The sequence below is a fragment of the Sinohyriopsis cumingii genome, chromosome 15 (assembly GCF_028554795.1).
Source record: "Sinohyriopsis cumingii isolate HCF-2022 chromosome 15, ASM2855479v2, whole genome shotgun sequence".
In the NCBI taxonomy this organism is placed as follows: Eukaryota; Metazoa; Mollusca; class Bivalvia; order Unionida; family Unionidae; genus Sinohyriopsis; species Sinohyriopsis cumingii.
Genome location: NC_142975.1, coordinates 3,229,996 through 3,247,124, shown reverse-complemented (window position 1 = coordinate 3,247,124; position 17,129 = coordinate 3,229,996). Strand labels below are relative to the sequence as shown.

The 17,129-nt window shown below is 35.7% G+C and overlaps 1 pseudogene across 1 annotated transcript in view; it reads left to right on the top strand.

Moving 5' to 3' along the window:
- The first annotated feature begins 2,977 nt into the window (after positions 1–2,977).
- Positions 2,978–17,129, top strand: part of LOC149781134 (heat shock 70 kDa protein 12A-like) — a 61,446-nt pseudogene continuing 47,294 nt past the window's right edge. Inside the window, exons 1-2 of the transcript XR_016414488.1 lie at positions 2,978–3,118; positions 6,316–6,470. The product of XR_016414488.1 is annotated as a heat shock 70 kDa protein 12A-like (transcript). The remainder of the gene's footprint in view (positions 3,119–6,315; positions 6,471–17,129) is intronic.

Genomic DNA, 17,129 nt, shown 5'->3' with positions numbered 1-17,129 from the left:
TGATGTGACGATGTAACCGCTAGAAGTGTCCACCATTTTTCTGCAATGTACATATTCCCCTATGATCTTCACCTGACGTTCATCAGCATGAAACTAATGCCCTAAGAAAGGTTAATTCCCTTGGATAAGAGTGTTAATTTCCTTGGATAAGAGTGTTAATTTCCTTGGATAAGAGTGTTAATTCCCTTGAATAAGAATGTTAAGTCCCTTGGGTAAGAGTGTTAATTCCCTTGGATAAGAGTGTTAATTTCCTTGGATAAGAGTGGTAATTCCCATGGATAAGAGTGTTAATTTCCTTGGATAAGAGTGTTAATTCCCTTGGATAAGAGTGTTATTCCCTTGGATAAGAGTGTTAATTTCCTTGGATAAGAGTGTTAATTCCCTTGAATAAGAATGTTAAGTCCCTTGGATAAGAGTGTTAGTTCCCTTGGATAAGAGTGCTAATTTCCTTGGATAAGAGTGTTAATTTCCTTGGATAAGAATGTTAATTCCCTTGAATAAGAAGGTTAATTTTCTTGGATAAAAGTGTTAATTCCCTTGGATAAGAGTGTTAATTTCCTTGAAATAAGAGTGTTAAGTCCCTTGGATAAGAGTTTTAATTCCCTTGGATAAGAGTGTTTGCATTAAGTGGTAAAAGACTTAGATACGTTTAGCAAGAAACGACAGTGCGATAAAAGGACTGAAAAATCGATGCATTAGTCCTGACTGATACGTGGGTTTAATCGTTGCTTAAAATTGACCTGTCATACATGTACTATATAATAACTACAAGGGAGGACACTTCTCTCCTTTCTCGCGCGACCTATGTAAGAATAAACGCTGTTATTTGAAGCCACAGTTCGTGTAACATAATAATTTGGTATCTATGTTTAGCTCAGGCGTTCGACTGTGTAATCCTATCAAAAGTTTGACTTAATGTCATACCTTTAAGGAATGCCAAATCATTTTCCCACGGTACCGCTCGATATGTACCTGATCGCGCGCGCTTGATATGCAAGAACAAAGCGCTGAATGGAATATTGTCATTAAATTTATACTGACATGAAGGCTTGCAAGAAGCAGATTTTTTTATCATATCTGATCCAACATTTTGGTTAATTGCCTACTCTGCTTGGCATTCATTTTTTCCACCTCTGAACTAGTGATTATTGCAAATGATTTCTGTTATAAAAAAGATTCTTGATTCAATAGCAATTTTGAAACTTCTTTAATTCTTTCAATAATTTTTTTATGTATTCCTTGAGCATGTTATTGCCAAAACTTAATTTTTTAATGTACAAAATATGTATCACAAAAGGTTTGAATAACTTGACAGGTATGTGGGCTACATTACAGAAAACCTCTTTATGTATACAGAATATGTGTAACAGCTGCCTATGAATGTGTAACTTGCACTTTGTGCCATTTAAATCTTTGGTAATTACCCTTACAATACAACATTTGCATTGACTTCCATTTCCAAGGTGGATTTGCAAAGACTGAAAATTCATGTAAACACATGATTGTTGTAAATGGTGAAATGTCCATGGTATCATGATTTTAGTTTTCAAGATGTTTGTACCACATATATACAGGGATTGAGTAAACTTAATCTTTTTAACAAATTAAAGGAGATCATAAGTGTGGAGCCAGACCGGCTGAGGGAACTGTTCATACAGATGTTGCAGTTCCACCCCAGCCTTGTCTTTAATCGATTGGAAGTAGGTTCAAGGAAGTGTGGTGGTTATCACCTAATCCCTTACACAGTCTTGTCAGAATGGTGTGTGGAAAATGTAGGGAGATGCCCACATGCCTGGAATAAGTGTTGTGAGAGACAGCTCTGTATATCACTTTTGCCAGTAATGAATTGATCAAGTTTTGTTTAGAATGCGTACTGTCACTTAATGCATTATTCTTAATATATTTAAGAGTTTATTTAACGTAAGAAGTTTTAAGACTTTTAGCGAGACTGCTTGCCAGATGAGACATATGCTTAGATTATTTCTTTGCAACCACTGTGAATGAATTTTAAAATTGTAAGCTATCCAAAAACAGACATGCATACATTTGTGAATGATAAGGACTTTTTTATTTACAATGATTGATACTCATCGAGTAGAATCGTTTCATTGCCTGGTTTCAATGTGGGTACCGCGCTATGATAAACAAATCGAAGCTGATGATGATACAAGGATAAGATTCTTATGGAAATATTACCTTCATCTGCAATCAGCCATTCCTATTTGATCCCAATGCTGGAGTGTCTAACTTCTAGAAATGCTCCCCAAACACTCTGAGCTATCCATCTTAACATAAACTACACTTAATATCAGTTCTAGCTGTGATGGAATTCTCATTGCTTATGTTAACCAAAAAAAAAAACCAACAAAAAAACAAACAAAAGAAAAACAAAAAAAAAAAAAACGTGTGGCTCAACACAATTTGTAAATAACAAAATGCAAGACGCATTAAATTTTGCATACACTTACAGTCTTGGGTACATCGCATGTTGCAAACATGTCGAAGCAATGTAATGGGGACTGCCATTTTGATCGTGTTAGTTTTCAATACAGTCCCCTGAATGAGAGTCATATTACACGCATACCTGTAACACGCTCGATAACAAACTATAGCTGAATTCAGATCGGTAAATACCTCATAAAAATAATGAGTCTGTTTGAAATATGTATGTGGATTTATTCTTTTGTTTGCATTTTGTTTGCTTGTCCGCAGTAGTTTCGCCGAAAGTAGTTCTGTAAATATTAATCCGCCGAACTGGATATATCCCAGTAAGATATGTTGTTTTGCATTGAAACACATCTAAAGATAATGAAAACTACTTTAAGTAGCCAAATATTTTAAATATGCATTATATGTCTTCGTAAATGGTACATATATATTTTTTCTTTATTGGAGCTATGAGAACTATTATAGTTGCAGGGTATGTTTCATCTAGTATGTGAGAAGGCACTTCTTATAAGGAAAGAATATGGTCTAATTATGCTGAAATTAGTAACCGATCAGACGATTTAATAGAAGCTGGAGATGTTACAGAAGTCGTTCCTTCATCTCGGCTGGAAGTTAACATTGTCACTAATGGAAAATTCCAACTAAGTGTAGATTACCAATATCGGTGAAGGTGAGTATGAGATGTTATATGTGTACGTCCTCGTGATTTTCATTCAGTGGATTCATTTAGTGTAATGAAATAGTTTGCACTATCGTTCGAGTTAGTTTTATACGCATTGGTGGTGCATACGTGATATTTTTTCTATCTGTGTTCAATTATTGTATGTGTGACATTTTGAAAACTTTGGATACGCGAGTAAGTATGATGCTATGATATAGTCAATTGCAAAGCCTGGGGGGCTTTAAAAAAAAAGAATATATAGTCACGCCGTAAAGGAATTTTGTACATCAAGAGATGAGAAGGTTGAACGGTATCGAGTGCTAAGATTAAGTGTATGTTACGTACGTGCTGTACCAGATTGTATATGAATACAGCCTGGCAGACATAGAGATAGATACAGAAATCGATACACAGACACCATGATAACAATACCTCATGAACAAAAATTATTAATAGATTGTTCAGCCTGGACTTATTATTGTTATTACCAAAGGACATGCTTACAAGTTATTTTGGGTATAACAGTCTTCCACGCCTTTTGTTAGGTATTACGACTATATGGTCTTGGACTAAGTAACAAAAAGAGCGAACACGAAGACGTTTTGTAAATAAGCTTCAATGCTGAAGGTGGTGATGTATCCGTGGTCTCGGATGACATAGAGTACAAATGGCCAGAAGTGTGATAATGTGCCAGTAGTCATTCACTATAATTCCATATTAATGTTTCTGTCCATTAATATTATTGCGCACTGTCTTATTCCAGAGAATAATAGTTTTAAGATATAATTCCAGCTCCAATGAAATGCTGAACACATCAATATAACTGATTTCTGCTTCAGATGTTATTGCAGGAATGAATAATTCTCAAGTTGACAAGATTATATATTAAAAAACCAAGAAACAAAAGGAGAGCCAGAATGTACGTCACGTTTTCATTTCCAGAACAATCTAAGCTATAAATAGTTGTTGTTGTTGTTGTGGGGTTTAACGGCATTTTTCAGCGGCCAGTATTAATGGTGGAGGAAGAACCCGGAAAAATCCCGGAAAGAACCACCGACCCAGGAGAAGCTACTGGCAAGCTTTCTCACATACCCACATTGGCCGAATGCTAGACTCGAACCCACGCAGAAAGAGGTGAGATGGCAGTGATCCGTAACGGAGAGCGCTTTAGACCACTCGGCCACTCGGGGCCCCTCAAGCTATAATTAGACAAGGTCTATTGCTAAAATATGATAAAGAACACAGTAAACATAATGTCCTTCGATCAGATCAAGATATTGATCCTAATATGTAACCAACAATTTTAGAAAATCATTAACTATGCATCATTTATTTTCCAAACTAAACATAACAGTGTCTCTAGTCAGAAACAACACATAATTGATTTTGGACAAGGCTAAGTCAAAAATACAATTATCCGTAGCATATAATGAATTTAATAGCGAAATAAACGAACAATGCAAATTAAATATACCTAACAGAGGATCCACTTTATTTGGTTTCAGCACAAATGTGCCACAAATAGCTTATGCTCAGTTTATCAAAGTTTTATATAAAATCCACTGCTACTTGTCACTAGGTGGATTTTTTGATAAGTGAGTGACATCTTGATGTACACTGCTCCAAAGTATGAGAACAAACAAGAATGGAACCACTATTACCAAAAAGTACACAATCAGTGAACCATCCCCCACTCGTCTCTACTGATTTCAGCATTACCAATAACCATTACCTAAATCCAAGTTATATATATATATATATATATATATATATATATATATATATATATATATATATATATATATATATATTAATCGTGAAGTGGGACACTTTAGCCTCAATGGAAAAATACATTACCCCCCCCCCCCCCCCCCGGGCACTTTAACCACAAAACAGGTCTCGGCACTATAGCCTCAAGGGGAATTGTACATGGGACTATTGGGTCTGTTTACGACTAAGGAGTTGGTATAGCGTCTGACGCCACGATAGGGGAGTTGTTGTTGTTGTAGGGTTTAACGCCATTTTTCAGCACACGATAGGCTATACATGGCGGCCAGTATTAATGGTGGAGGAAGAACCCGGGAAATCCCCGGAAAGAACCACCGACCCTCGAGAAGCAACTGGCAAGCTTTCTCACATACCCACATTGGCTGAATCCGAGATTCGAACCCACGTAGACAGAGGTGAAATGGCAGTGATCCGTAACGAGAGCGCTTTAGACCACTCAGCCACTCGGGGCCCAAGATAAGGGAGATTGGTAACAATGCTGTAACTAGGGGAGTTGACGTCACATTACTGAGCAAAGAGCGGGTGTACAGAAATAACACAGACAAGAGACAAACACTTATACAACCTTTTTATATAAAATAAACTTGGGAGGCAAGAAAGTATTTTATTTTCGAGACATATGAGTGGCCCTGAATGTTTTCGGAAGGAAACTGACATACATCGTTGCTCTATTAGAGTATCTTAGCTTGTTATACAATGTTGTTACCTTGAAATATTATTCATACTTGCCTCAACATCTGAAGCGAATCAGTCTTATTTTTGTGTTCAATTTTTTAATTTGAGTGGATTTATTTATTCAAATCATTCTTCACTGGAATTACAAAATGCCCAATAATATTCTTTGATTAAAACATTAATTTGGAATTATAGTTAATTCAGTTTATGTAATTTTAAATTATAATATTTGTGATACATCAAAACACTATTAACACATCACCACATTACAGGTCATTGGCACATTAGAACATTCGAGACCAAAGGCACATCAACATATTCAAAATTGGAACTTATTTGGAATACCTGGAATATAATTTGAATTTAAACATTTTGACTTGTGGTAAAACTTTCAGGAATATTTGAATTTAATTCACAATACTGCATGTTCGTTTTAAATTTTTACTATTTATTCTATGGAAATAAATTATTTGTTCCTTTTTACAAAACCTGTTCGTTTTCGCTCTTATAAGTTACTAAATTAAGACCATCTGTATATTACTTGATTCATGCCATGAATGAACAATAACATGTGGAAATGTTGGTATTGATCACTTCACTTTTCTCTGTGTTAACATTTTTTAAAGAAACTAGTAGTGCTATTTCATAATAACTTCTGATTTTTATTACACATTCCTCAATAGATTTATCTGCATGATTATCAAAGGCTTCTTAAAAATCTGCACAATATTTTTAACGGAAAGATTTTAGAATGTCACGTAAAGTGGGCTCAGAAAAAACCGGAAGGGATTCTGTTCATGGCAAACTTTTGGTAGCAGCCATAGATTTTGGGACCACGTGCACAGGCTATGCATATTCTCTGACCCAAGACTACAAGAAGGACCCTTTGAATATTGGGGTAAGCTACTTTCATTTTCATCAAGACATAACATAGTTCTTCTAAATATATTTGTATGTATATTTGATTTAATTTAATTGTTTCTCTGATGTTTAACTTTTTTTTATTTCAGTACATGTTATTGTAATGTAATATTGTTTACTGGACTTGATTTTGTTTCAGAATTAAGTTCAGTTCTGTTTGACCTGACTTTATTTTGTTACATTGATAAACACCTAATAATAAGAACACTGTATCAAGTTTCTGACCTTGATTCAGAACCAATGACAATTTTGATAAACAACTTTTTGAAATTTTTCTTTCACAGAGTAAGAATTTAAGTCAAGGCCATACCTGGGCTACATGATAATTATCACGTAAAAAACTTCTATTCCTTCTGGGAAGATGACCTTTTGACCCCATCCGGGCATCTGTTGTGCGTTTTAGTTAGTCTTATAACTCATGTTATGATAATAGATTGTCAGACGGGCTCCAAACATATGTTGTAACAAGTTTTAGTTGAAATTTTATTTTACTGAATTTCAAGCGATTCTATTCCCTCGAAATGCATAAGTGCTCCTACAAAATTCTTGGATAAAAACATTTATTAGAAGTTATACTAAATTCAAAATTGGAATACTATTTTCTGTGATTATGTTGACATAACAACACCTCGCAGGTTACAACAGACGTCATTGTTTTCCATTTTTGATTTCATCGGGATTCGAACTCAATTTCATTCAGGACTTTTTATTACTAGGACTTCTTTTTTAATCTTTGGATTTAATTTTGGATTTGATTCATAAAACTGTAAGGTCTTTTTATTTTTCACTTAATATTCAAAGGAAATAAATTATTTGTTAAATTTAACAAAGGTTGTTGTCTTCTCTCCTTTATGTTACTTTGAGTGAGAGCCTAGACTCGTAACTGAACATTTGGATGCTCCTCCTTAAGATATATGAATTTTGGCTGAAATATTTCAGTAAACTTTGTTTTTTGTTTAAAATGAAATGGTTAAAAGAAAAACTTCTGTCTAATGAAGATACCGAAATTAATCTTCTCGATTATGTCGAGAAGGAATGTTTGGCTTTGATATTGGAATTACAACATTTTGAAAGATTACCTTAGTTAAGCTCCTTCTCCGATTATTGTGTTTAGTGATCACAAACTCCTTACTTTCCTCGGCAATATGATTAATTTATTATAGAGATTATTAGGGTCAAATATGCTGTTACAGGAATACAATATTGACATCATTCACAGCAATGGAAAAGACAATTTAATAGCAGATGCACTTTCTCGTGTCAAAAAATATATTATTTCATGCATATTTTGTCTCATTCATAAGCTTTTGTCTTACGTTATTTTTTTTAAACTTCATGTATAATTGACCTATGGTAAAAAGAAATCTTTATTATATAAATCTTTTTGTTCTTTTACGAAGAGAAGTGTTTTTTATATTTGATTTTATTTAATTTTTGTGTGATGTTTTAATTTTTTATTTCATTAGATGTTATTATAATCTAATGTTGTTTACTGGACTCGATTTTTTTCAGAATTAATTTCAGTTCTGTTTGACCTGACTTTATTTTATTTCATTGATAAACACCTAATAATAGACACATTGTATCTAGTTTCTGACCTTGATTCAGAGCAAGTGACAGTTTTGGTAAACCACTTTTTTTAAAAAAAAAAAATTCTTTCTCAGAGTAAGAAATATTAAGTAAAGTCAAGGCCATACCTGGACTACATGATAATTATCATGTAAGAAACTTCTATTCCTTCTGGAAAGATGAACTCGTAACCCCATCCTGGCATCTGTTTAGGGAAATAAATTATTTGTTAAATTTTACAAAGCTTGTTGTCTTCACTCTTTTCGGTTACTTTTTGTAAGAGTCTAGACTCGTAATAATATGAATATCAAGAAGAAGTCGCATAATATGTAGCCATCTTACTTAAACATGTAACTGTTTAAAACACAATATTCTTCGGTAAATACATTGGTTTCTTTCATTCTAAATCACTGAGATAATTTTGTATTAACCAACAAGACAATTTGTTTGATGTTTTGTTTGTACTTCCTGTTTGCATGAAGATTCGTTCAGGGAATAATATTGAAATATATCGTCTGAATATAACAAGATAAATACAATTAAAAGCATAAAGAAGAACTATACATGTTTTATTTCCAATCGGCATTTCTAGACTGACTTTATAGAGGACACTTTGTCATAATGGCAAATGCTGAATATGTAATCCCGTCTAAATAAGTGTTGTTCATAATAGCAGTATTCTTAAAAGGACTATTAAAAACGTTTATGTTTGATGCCAGATTACTGCATCAACGTTCCGCTAAATGTATTTAACACCATGAACATCGATACGAATATAGTTGAGCAATATGCACTAGTTCTATCCAATTAAAAAGGCTGTCATAAAATCAATTTTTGTAACTTTTTGATAGATGGATATAAATACGGTGTTAGTATTCCTCCCTATCTCATGCTGCAATCGTTATCCCGGGTTGAAGGGTGACAAAGATTTAGAATTTCCTACTGTAACCTGCTGATTATTAATGGATTCTGTGGAACTGCTGCGTAAATGTCTATTGTCCGAATTATTCTGAGAACTGTTCTGAACATTAGAGAACAAAAAGAAAATAATATTTACAGATCTTCTAATTCGCTGCAAAATCTTCATTATGCACTACTGATATAGATATTTTGAACGGACCATCTAAACCAATTAACTTAAGACCTATGCAACATAAACAGTCAACACAAATTAATCTGATCAAAAGAAATTATCACGTGGGTGCTTAACATTCTCTCTAACGGCAATCTTTGGAACTTCCTTATCCTATGATATTATTACCTGTCGTAAAGTTTTGCAAACCTAATTTGGTCCAATTGGCGATGTTGAATATATTCTTGCACTTGGCTCATTAAAACGCAAGTTCTTTAAAATCCACTGGCCACTTATATTGTACAAACGTGTGATATTATTATAGTTATAAACAAAACACATTGGTTATGTATGCACACCGTAAAAATGTTTAATTAGACTTAAAACTCCGCTTTATAAAATGAAAAAAAAAAATGTATTCGGCAATCTCCGTACACAATCGGTAGTTTCCGCGTGCCAAAACCGGATATGACGTACATTTATCTCTTCTATTCAACCTAGCCATTCAAGTGCTTAATTTCCCCACGTAAATGTCTATGTGATATAGTGTACACTCCTGCTTGTGTACAGCAAATATTTTGCACTGTGTTGCATACGGAGGTAACCAAAAGAGTGATGATGGGAAAAAGCGTTCTTTCTTTTTCCGAAAATCCATGTTTACCTGAAAAAAGTGGATTTAATATGTGGGATCGAATAGGGGAGGGATGGGAAAGTTGTCCATTTATGCCGGATTATAGTGAATTTGGCCCAAAGACAATTCGGCCCAACTCGAAGTGCAGTTCGGCCAAACTTAACTATAGTTTGTACGTTCTTTTTCTTCAACAAAAAGTAGATGCTATGTAAGATAGGTTTTAGGAAAAATAAAACTAAATTTAAGCAAATTTTTTTGATTATGTTTCAAAGAAAATAATCATACTTCGTTACGTACATATTTATGAGAGAAAATACAAACTGACATATCTTGCTTGTTCTAATTAAAATATGATATACATTTTTTATGCTAAAATATATATGCATCTGCACAACGACATTATCAATTTTAGTCTTCCGGTCAAATTATCAATAATCATTTATAAAACAAAAATACGTAACAGATAATATTCTACAGAATACGTATACATTCTGTTAAGGGTAGTGTACATGAGATAATTATAACAAATATACTTAACTTTAGGCTTCACGTTGTAACCTAGCTGCATACAATACATACTAGATTACACACGAGAGAGAGAGAGAGAGAGAGAGAGAGAGAGAGAGAGAGATAGAGACTAATGTTGAGCATTTTGTCAGCATTTAGTTGCTGAATATGAAGCTCTTGCCAGCTAATTTTATTATTTGTTTTTATTTTTCAAATTGTCTTAGTGTGCGCGCGCGTAAACTGAAAGCTTGTCATTACTGGTGAATATCGTCAATCATATTTGCTCCATTATTCCGTACAAATTAGAAACGAAATAATGTTGTGTTTAATTTGTGCACCCCCCCCCACACACACACTCACGGTACAAAATAAATTGATTAACATACACTTGTTTGAAAATAAAATCAAAGAAATTAACCTTACATTGTTATCACATATTCCTTCTTTTTCCATCATGCGAAAATTGTTTTTTTTTAAAAATATATCCACGAACTCCGTATATGTAGTGGATGCCGGCTTGCGTATGCATCCTTTGTATAGTGTATATCGCTTATGTCAAATAACAAAATCGCAAATGAGACGAAAGTATCACCCGATTGCTTGAAGGCACCTGCCATTTGTGCATGATAAGTTGCTTATTGCAAACTGACCCAGATTGTATTGTATCCTGGTTAACTATAAGTCATTATCTCGCAAATGAATTATAAAAAGAACATTATTTTTAAAATACATTCAATGTGAGTGCAAATGAACTTATTTTGCTAGCATTGGTTACAAAAGTATTATTAAAGCAAGTTATTATTGTGTATACTATTTGCCATGCAAACATCAATTTTGATTACATATGGCAAACAAATAGAAACCAGGGGATAAACACAACTGCCAGTGATCAATAAACTCATTGTTTAAACTTACCAACAGTTTATCAGATACATAGGTTATCTCATTACAATGCAAACCAACCCCGGAAACCTGACATTGGTATCTTTTTAGTGTGCCGATTTGTTCTTCTGAAGTCGGCCGACAAAAGGAAGTCAAGTTTGATTCCTTTGGATTCCTTAAGTGTGCCTATTTGTTTCATCTTTTTTATAAAGTCTGCGACACACGAAAGCCAGCATTGATTCTTTCTACCTGTTTTAACGGGAATGTTTTTAATAAATAGAAACAATGGAACAGTTTTGAAAGCGACACAATCTAGTGCGTCATGCACGCATAGCAGCAGAGAGACTGAGCCCACCAACTATTCCGTCCAACAGAACCTTCTATCGAGGACACTCTTGATAGAGGCTCTTATTTCAGAAAATAAACCCTCTATTCAGAAAACTATGATAAATAAGCCTTCTCTGCTGACTAGAAGAGTTATTTCACGAAAAATAACTAACTATAAAAATACTTCTTGACTCCGGGGTCTACTAGACGAAACACTTGGTGGCCTAGTCTCTCTGCTGCTCAAAATGTAAATATTTTTAATCCTTCAGGATTTCTAACTAAAAACTGTATCTAACCCAACTCGATACCGTGTCCGAGGATCATGTAAATTTATCGTTACAAATCCGTATGGTTTTGCCTGAGCACGACTAAAGAAATTTCTGAATTTATTTATGTCCATGTCACCGCTGCACCAAGTTCGATGAATATTTTGTAGCGTGTGTGCGTCAACGCCGTTAAATACCGCGAGAACGTTCAGTTATCTCTGATCACTTTTGGTATTTGTGTATACCGTTGAGTTACATAAATCACATCAACGTTTTTATGCCTGCCGCGTGAAAATATCCTGGTAGGGTTTGAATGTTTGTCCAACATGATATCATCGTACACGACTAAATTATTAATACTCCCATCAATATCATCGATACTCGGTGCTTCATCAATATCAGTTATAAAATCAATAACATCTTCTTCACTTATCGATTTTGCACTTTCGTTAAAATCATTTAATACCTGATAACATCGCTGATCGTCCACTGATGGTGCTATCAAATATAATTTATCCCACTTCATCCACTTCATTATTAAATTAAATAACAACTGTGTCTTACCCGACCCAGATGGACCTATAATAATCATTCGAATTGAATTTGGTAGCACTGAGTTATGTTTAATTGGCTCTCGTCGCTTTGACGCAGAAAAGTCAGTGATCTCCATTAGATATATCATAAAATAAATATGAATTTATATTGTGTGAATGCCGAGCACATACCCCAACTGCGGATATGACAACAATTACAACAAAAAATAATCGACAAGCGCTTACAGGCAAGTGTGAACGATGCGGTATAAAAAAGTTTAGATTTATTAAAAAGAAAGGGAGGTGATATCGCAGCCAAGTTAGCCAAGTTACCAGGAACACCGTGGGCTAAATACCCAGGAGAAAAACATCTTCCAGGATATAATTACTGTGGTCCTGGAATCCGACTTGATATCAGACTTGATGCTCAGGATCAGCCCAATCCAGGTGAGTATCCGATAAATGCTATTGATAAGGCGTGTCATGCTCATGATGTAGCTTACCGAAGCAAGGATTTGCAACAGCGCCATCTCGCGGATGTGAAATTAATTCACGCGTTAAATGCCATCCCTGATAAATCTTTCAAAGAAAAGTTAGCATCCTGGTTAATAAAATCTGCGATGAAAGGTAAATTAGCGCTAGGTGCTGGTATATAATGGAGTCGATTTATTATTCCCCAAGCGGATATTGGAGAGGTAGCGCAGCAATTAGTAAACTCGCTGAAGCAGCAAAAGTTACAAAAGTTACTGCTAAAAATTGGTTATCCCGACAGGCAATATGGCAAATTTATCTACCGCGCCCTAAACAAATTCACTTTGCATATTTTGATGTTAGTGTGCCAAATGAGGTTCATCAGGCTGATATATTATTTCTGCCACATGATACTATCCGAAGACGTACATACAAGTACGCGTTAAATGTAGTTGATGTTGCAAGTAGATACAAAGATGCTGAACCGTTAACGACTAAAACAGCATCTGAGGTTGCTTCTGCGTTTAAACGAATTTATCAACGTGGTCTGCGATGGCCAAATCTATTACAAGTTGGTCCTGGCAAAGAATTTCAGGGTGCAGTATCATCGTTGATGAAGCAACATAACCTCACCATCAGACGAGGACATACTGAAATTCACCGTGATCAGGCAATTGTTGAGCGATTCAATCGAACACTTGCTGAGCGGTTATTTGAATATCAATACGCGAAGGAATTTATTCAGGATACGAGATCGCGCTAATGGGTTGCAAGATTACCAAGCGTGATAGCTGCACTAAATAGCGAGATCACACGAACAACCAACATGAAACCTGCCATCGCGATCACAAAAAAACATATACCCGTACGACGTGATTCTTCAGCGCAGCCGATACTGGGTCATGTTACAGTTAGATATTTATATGAACCAGGTGAACTTGAAGGTGGTAAACGAAGAGCGACTGATCCTATCTGGAGTGTTACCACACACAAGATAACCACCATGACAAGATCCACTGGTAGACCAGCAATCTACAGGTTGGATTCAACTGCTCCTCAACGCGGATTCACACGTGAGCAATTACAGGTAATTCCCGAGGATAGGCAATTACCGCCAAAATCACTTCAGTGATTTCGATCACTTAACTAGCACCCCGACGTCGATTACACTCAAGACAGGTCAACATGATATTATCACGTGTATGACCGCGATTGTTATCTTTTCTGTCTACGGTAAATTGTCTTGAATTTTTATTCGAATACTGCCATAGCATTATACAATTACAACTCGCGCAGTGATTATTCTGCTGTTGTTTTAACTCAATAATAAATTCAACATCAAGATCAAAGTCGCGATTATTTTTTTTTGTCACTCTGTTTGTAACCAGAGAGTTTTTTTCTTATTACATCATCATCGGTGATGCTGTTGTTTTCATTATTAATTTTATCAGCGTTTGATTCATCCAATACAATTCTTCGCAGTTGAGATATTCTTCTGACTCTGGACACCGCTAGGTAGACTAAGTTTGACCATTCGATTCGATCATCAACGATCCAGACAGTTGTATCACTGATAGTTAGTCCTTGAGATGAATGAAATGTCATTGCGTATCCTAGCGTCCACGGGGATTTATTCATTTTTAGTGCATCTTTGACAGCATTAATATCAACTAACACAATATCATTCAGTACCAAATTCTGTTTCTCTGTTTTCCCTGGAATATCAACATCTATATTTTGTAACCGCGTATCAGCTGGTCTATAACATAACGGCACTGGCAGCATTGGAAACTTTTCTTGTTGTAATTGAAATAATTGTTGTTGAAGTGTGTCTCTAACTATCTTTCTACTTGCTACTATCAAATCATCTGGTTTCCACGAGCTCCAAAAGTCGCTCATTGAAGTTTCAGGAATCATCTCGCGCATAATTTCACATTGAATTTTATTTGGTTGTAATCTGATTAATGTTTTAAATTCTTTCAACGTTGCATCAAGTGCTCTATGATCATCAGACACTTCTTCGTAATAATCAACAAAATCTTTTAACCAATCATGTGGAGATGCGCCGACAAACGGAGGTGGTTGACCGTGATCGCCGCACATAATCACTGCAGTATTTTTCGTTAGCAGCCAATCAAGAAATGTTTTTAACGTTTCCAGCGGCACCGTACATATCTCATCCCAAATTATTTTCTCGGGAATATATTTTGTTCCCATTCGATCTGACGTCCACACACCGCCGCTGTATTTGAAAAGCTGTGATAAGTACAAGCATTGACTCCTCGCTGTTTCATCTCTCTGGCAAGCCTGTGTGTAGGTGTTAGCACAATCATATCCGATTTTCCAAATAATTCAATCGCTCGAGTTGTTTTACCAGACCCGCCCGGCCCGTTTAAATAAACGGTTTTGTGTCTAGTGATTGGATCATATACAGATGGTGCGTTCGACATTTCTGACATTTCTGATTTACAATAATCATCCTTAATTGCAACACCAGCGGATTCACAATATTCGTGTAACATCTCCGCTTTTATTCTCCACGAACTCCATGATTCATCAGTGCTTGTAAAACGAGCAAATAATTCTGAATATTTTTTATTGATATAAAATGAATCCGTTGCAACTCTAACTGCGGTGTCAGGAAATCGATTTATCATTGATAGCAAATGTATAGAAACATAACCCAGCATTGAAGATCTTAAATGTGTGTACTGAGGCGATTCTCCGTCGATATAACTTACAACTGTGCCCAACTTTCTTCCGTCGGACAAGAACACATCCTCCCGATTACAAAATATATTTCGCGCAACAGCGTCAGCAATTATAAAATCCAATTCAGCATCATCGATAATCAGTCGCGAGTGATGCATTTTATGATCAAATGCTGCACCTTGAGTAAATTTACCGATTATTCTTCGTCCAAGATCTTTTGCTGCTTTTTCACTATTGCTGAGTTTGATCTTAAGAACTTTAGGAGCTTCTTTAATAATGACATCCATCGGGGTATTTGGACTCTCTCGTGCATACTCGCTAATAACTTCATCTACACTGACACGCTCCGGTGTTGGTAACCAAACTGAGGTCTGCGGTCGATATGATATGATTGCTTCACTGACAGTCAACGATACCAGTATTCGGCTGTCAAGCATATATCGCAATAATACTATTGGTACCCAGCGTTTCTCTGAGAAGTGTCTGCCAAACCAAACATAACAGCACGGATGAAGCCCTTTAGCAAATTCAAACGAAGTCACACGAGCAAATCCTGTCAGGTCAAAATCGGGTAAAACGCCGTTTATAGCAACTCGTGTCATCGAGTTCGTGGGATGTCCAAATCGCTTAAAGTATTCGCTGCACTCGCCGTTCCCGAGAAAGCTTCCTGGATAGCAAGCAATCATATCCACGGAAATCATATCTCGGTAGTCATGCCGGGTATTCCACAACCCGCCATGCCCATACTCGACACAACTCAATTGTATATCCGAAAGAAACTGACTTCGGGTTGGTCTCCACGAATTTCTTTCTCTGGCGGCGTGAGCGGCAACACTTGGAACTGTAAAACAATTAACCAATAACTGATCAATGTCTTCAGAAACGCTTGCGTTTTTCACATATTTATCTGCGAGTTTTTTCATTTGTTGTTGCAACGATTCTGTCCGGTATAATTCCCCGTTGGGTTTTACAAATTGATCATACTCGAAATCTTCGGAACTCCTAAATGACCACACTGACACAGGGTCGGTTTTACTCAGCGTGTAAATAGCATCAAATATATTTCCGGAATAAAGTTTGACAACACGATCTCGTGGAAATATTGTAACTGCATCAGTCCAGGCATGAGAGTTATGATCAATAATTTCAATCGGTGATCCTGACTTTTTATAATGCTTCGAACTATATAATATTTACCCGGTTAGTGTTTTTACTGTTATTGAAAATTTTAATTTACTTGATAGCACAGCAACATCATTTATTGTTTCTCCAGTATCCTTGACTTGCTCAGCCCATGCTGTTATTTTTTCACGTCGTAGATCGGTTAAACCGTTTCCTCGTTTTGCGTTTTTAAAATGTTCCATTACTCGCTCGGCTACTCAATTTAACGCCAACGACGAAGTCGTCAACGACGAAGTCATTTTCATCGGGGTGAGTTTATCAATTTTTGGGCTTTTTACCAGATAGATTCCATAAACGACTGCGGTTACAGGATACGCTCGAGCGTAATATGGTTTATCAATTGCGGTCAGCATTCCTGGTTTGGAATCTTTACTTAACAGAATGGTCTTTCCGTTAGCAAGAACAGGGTCGAGCTTGTCACGGATAATCCACGTATCGGAATCTGTTTGCACAATAAATTTTATTCTGAAAAAAATTTCTTACT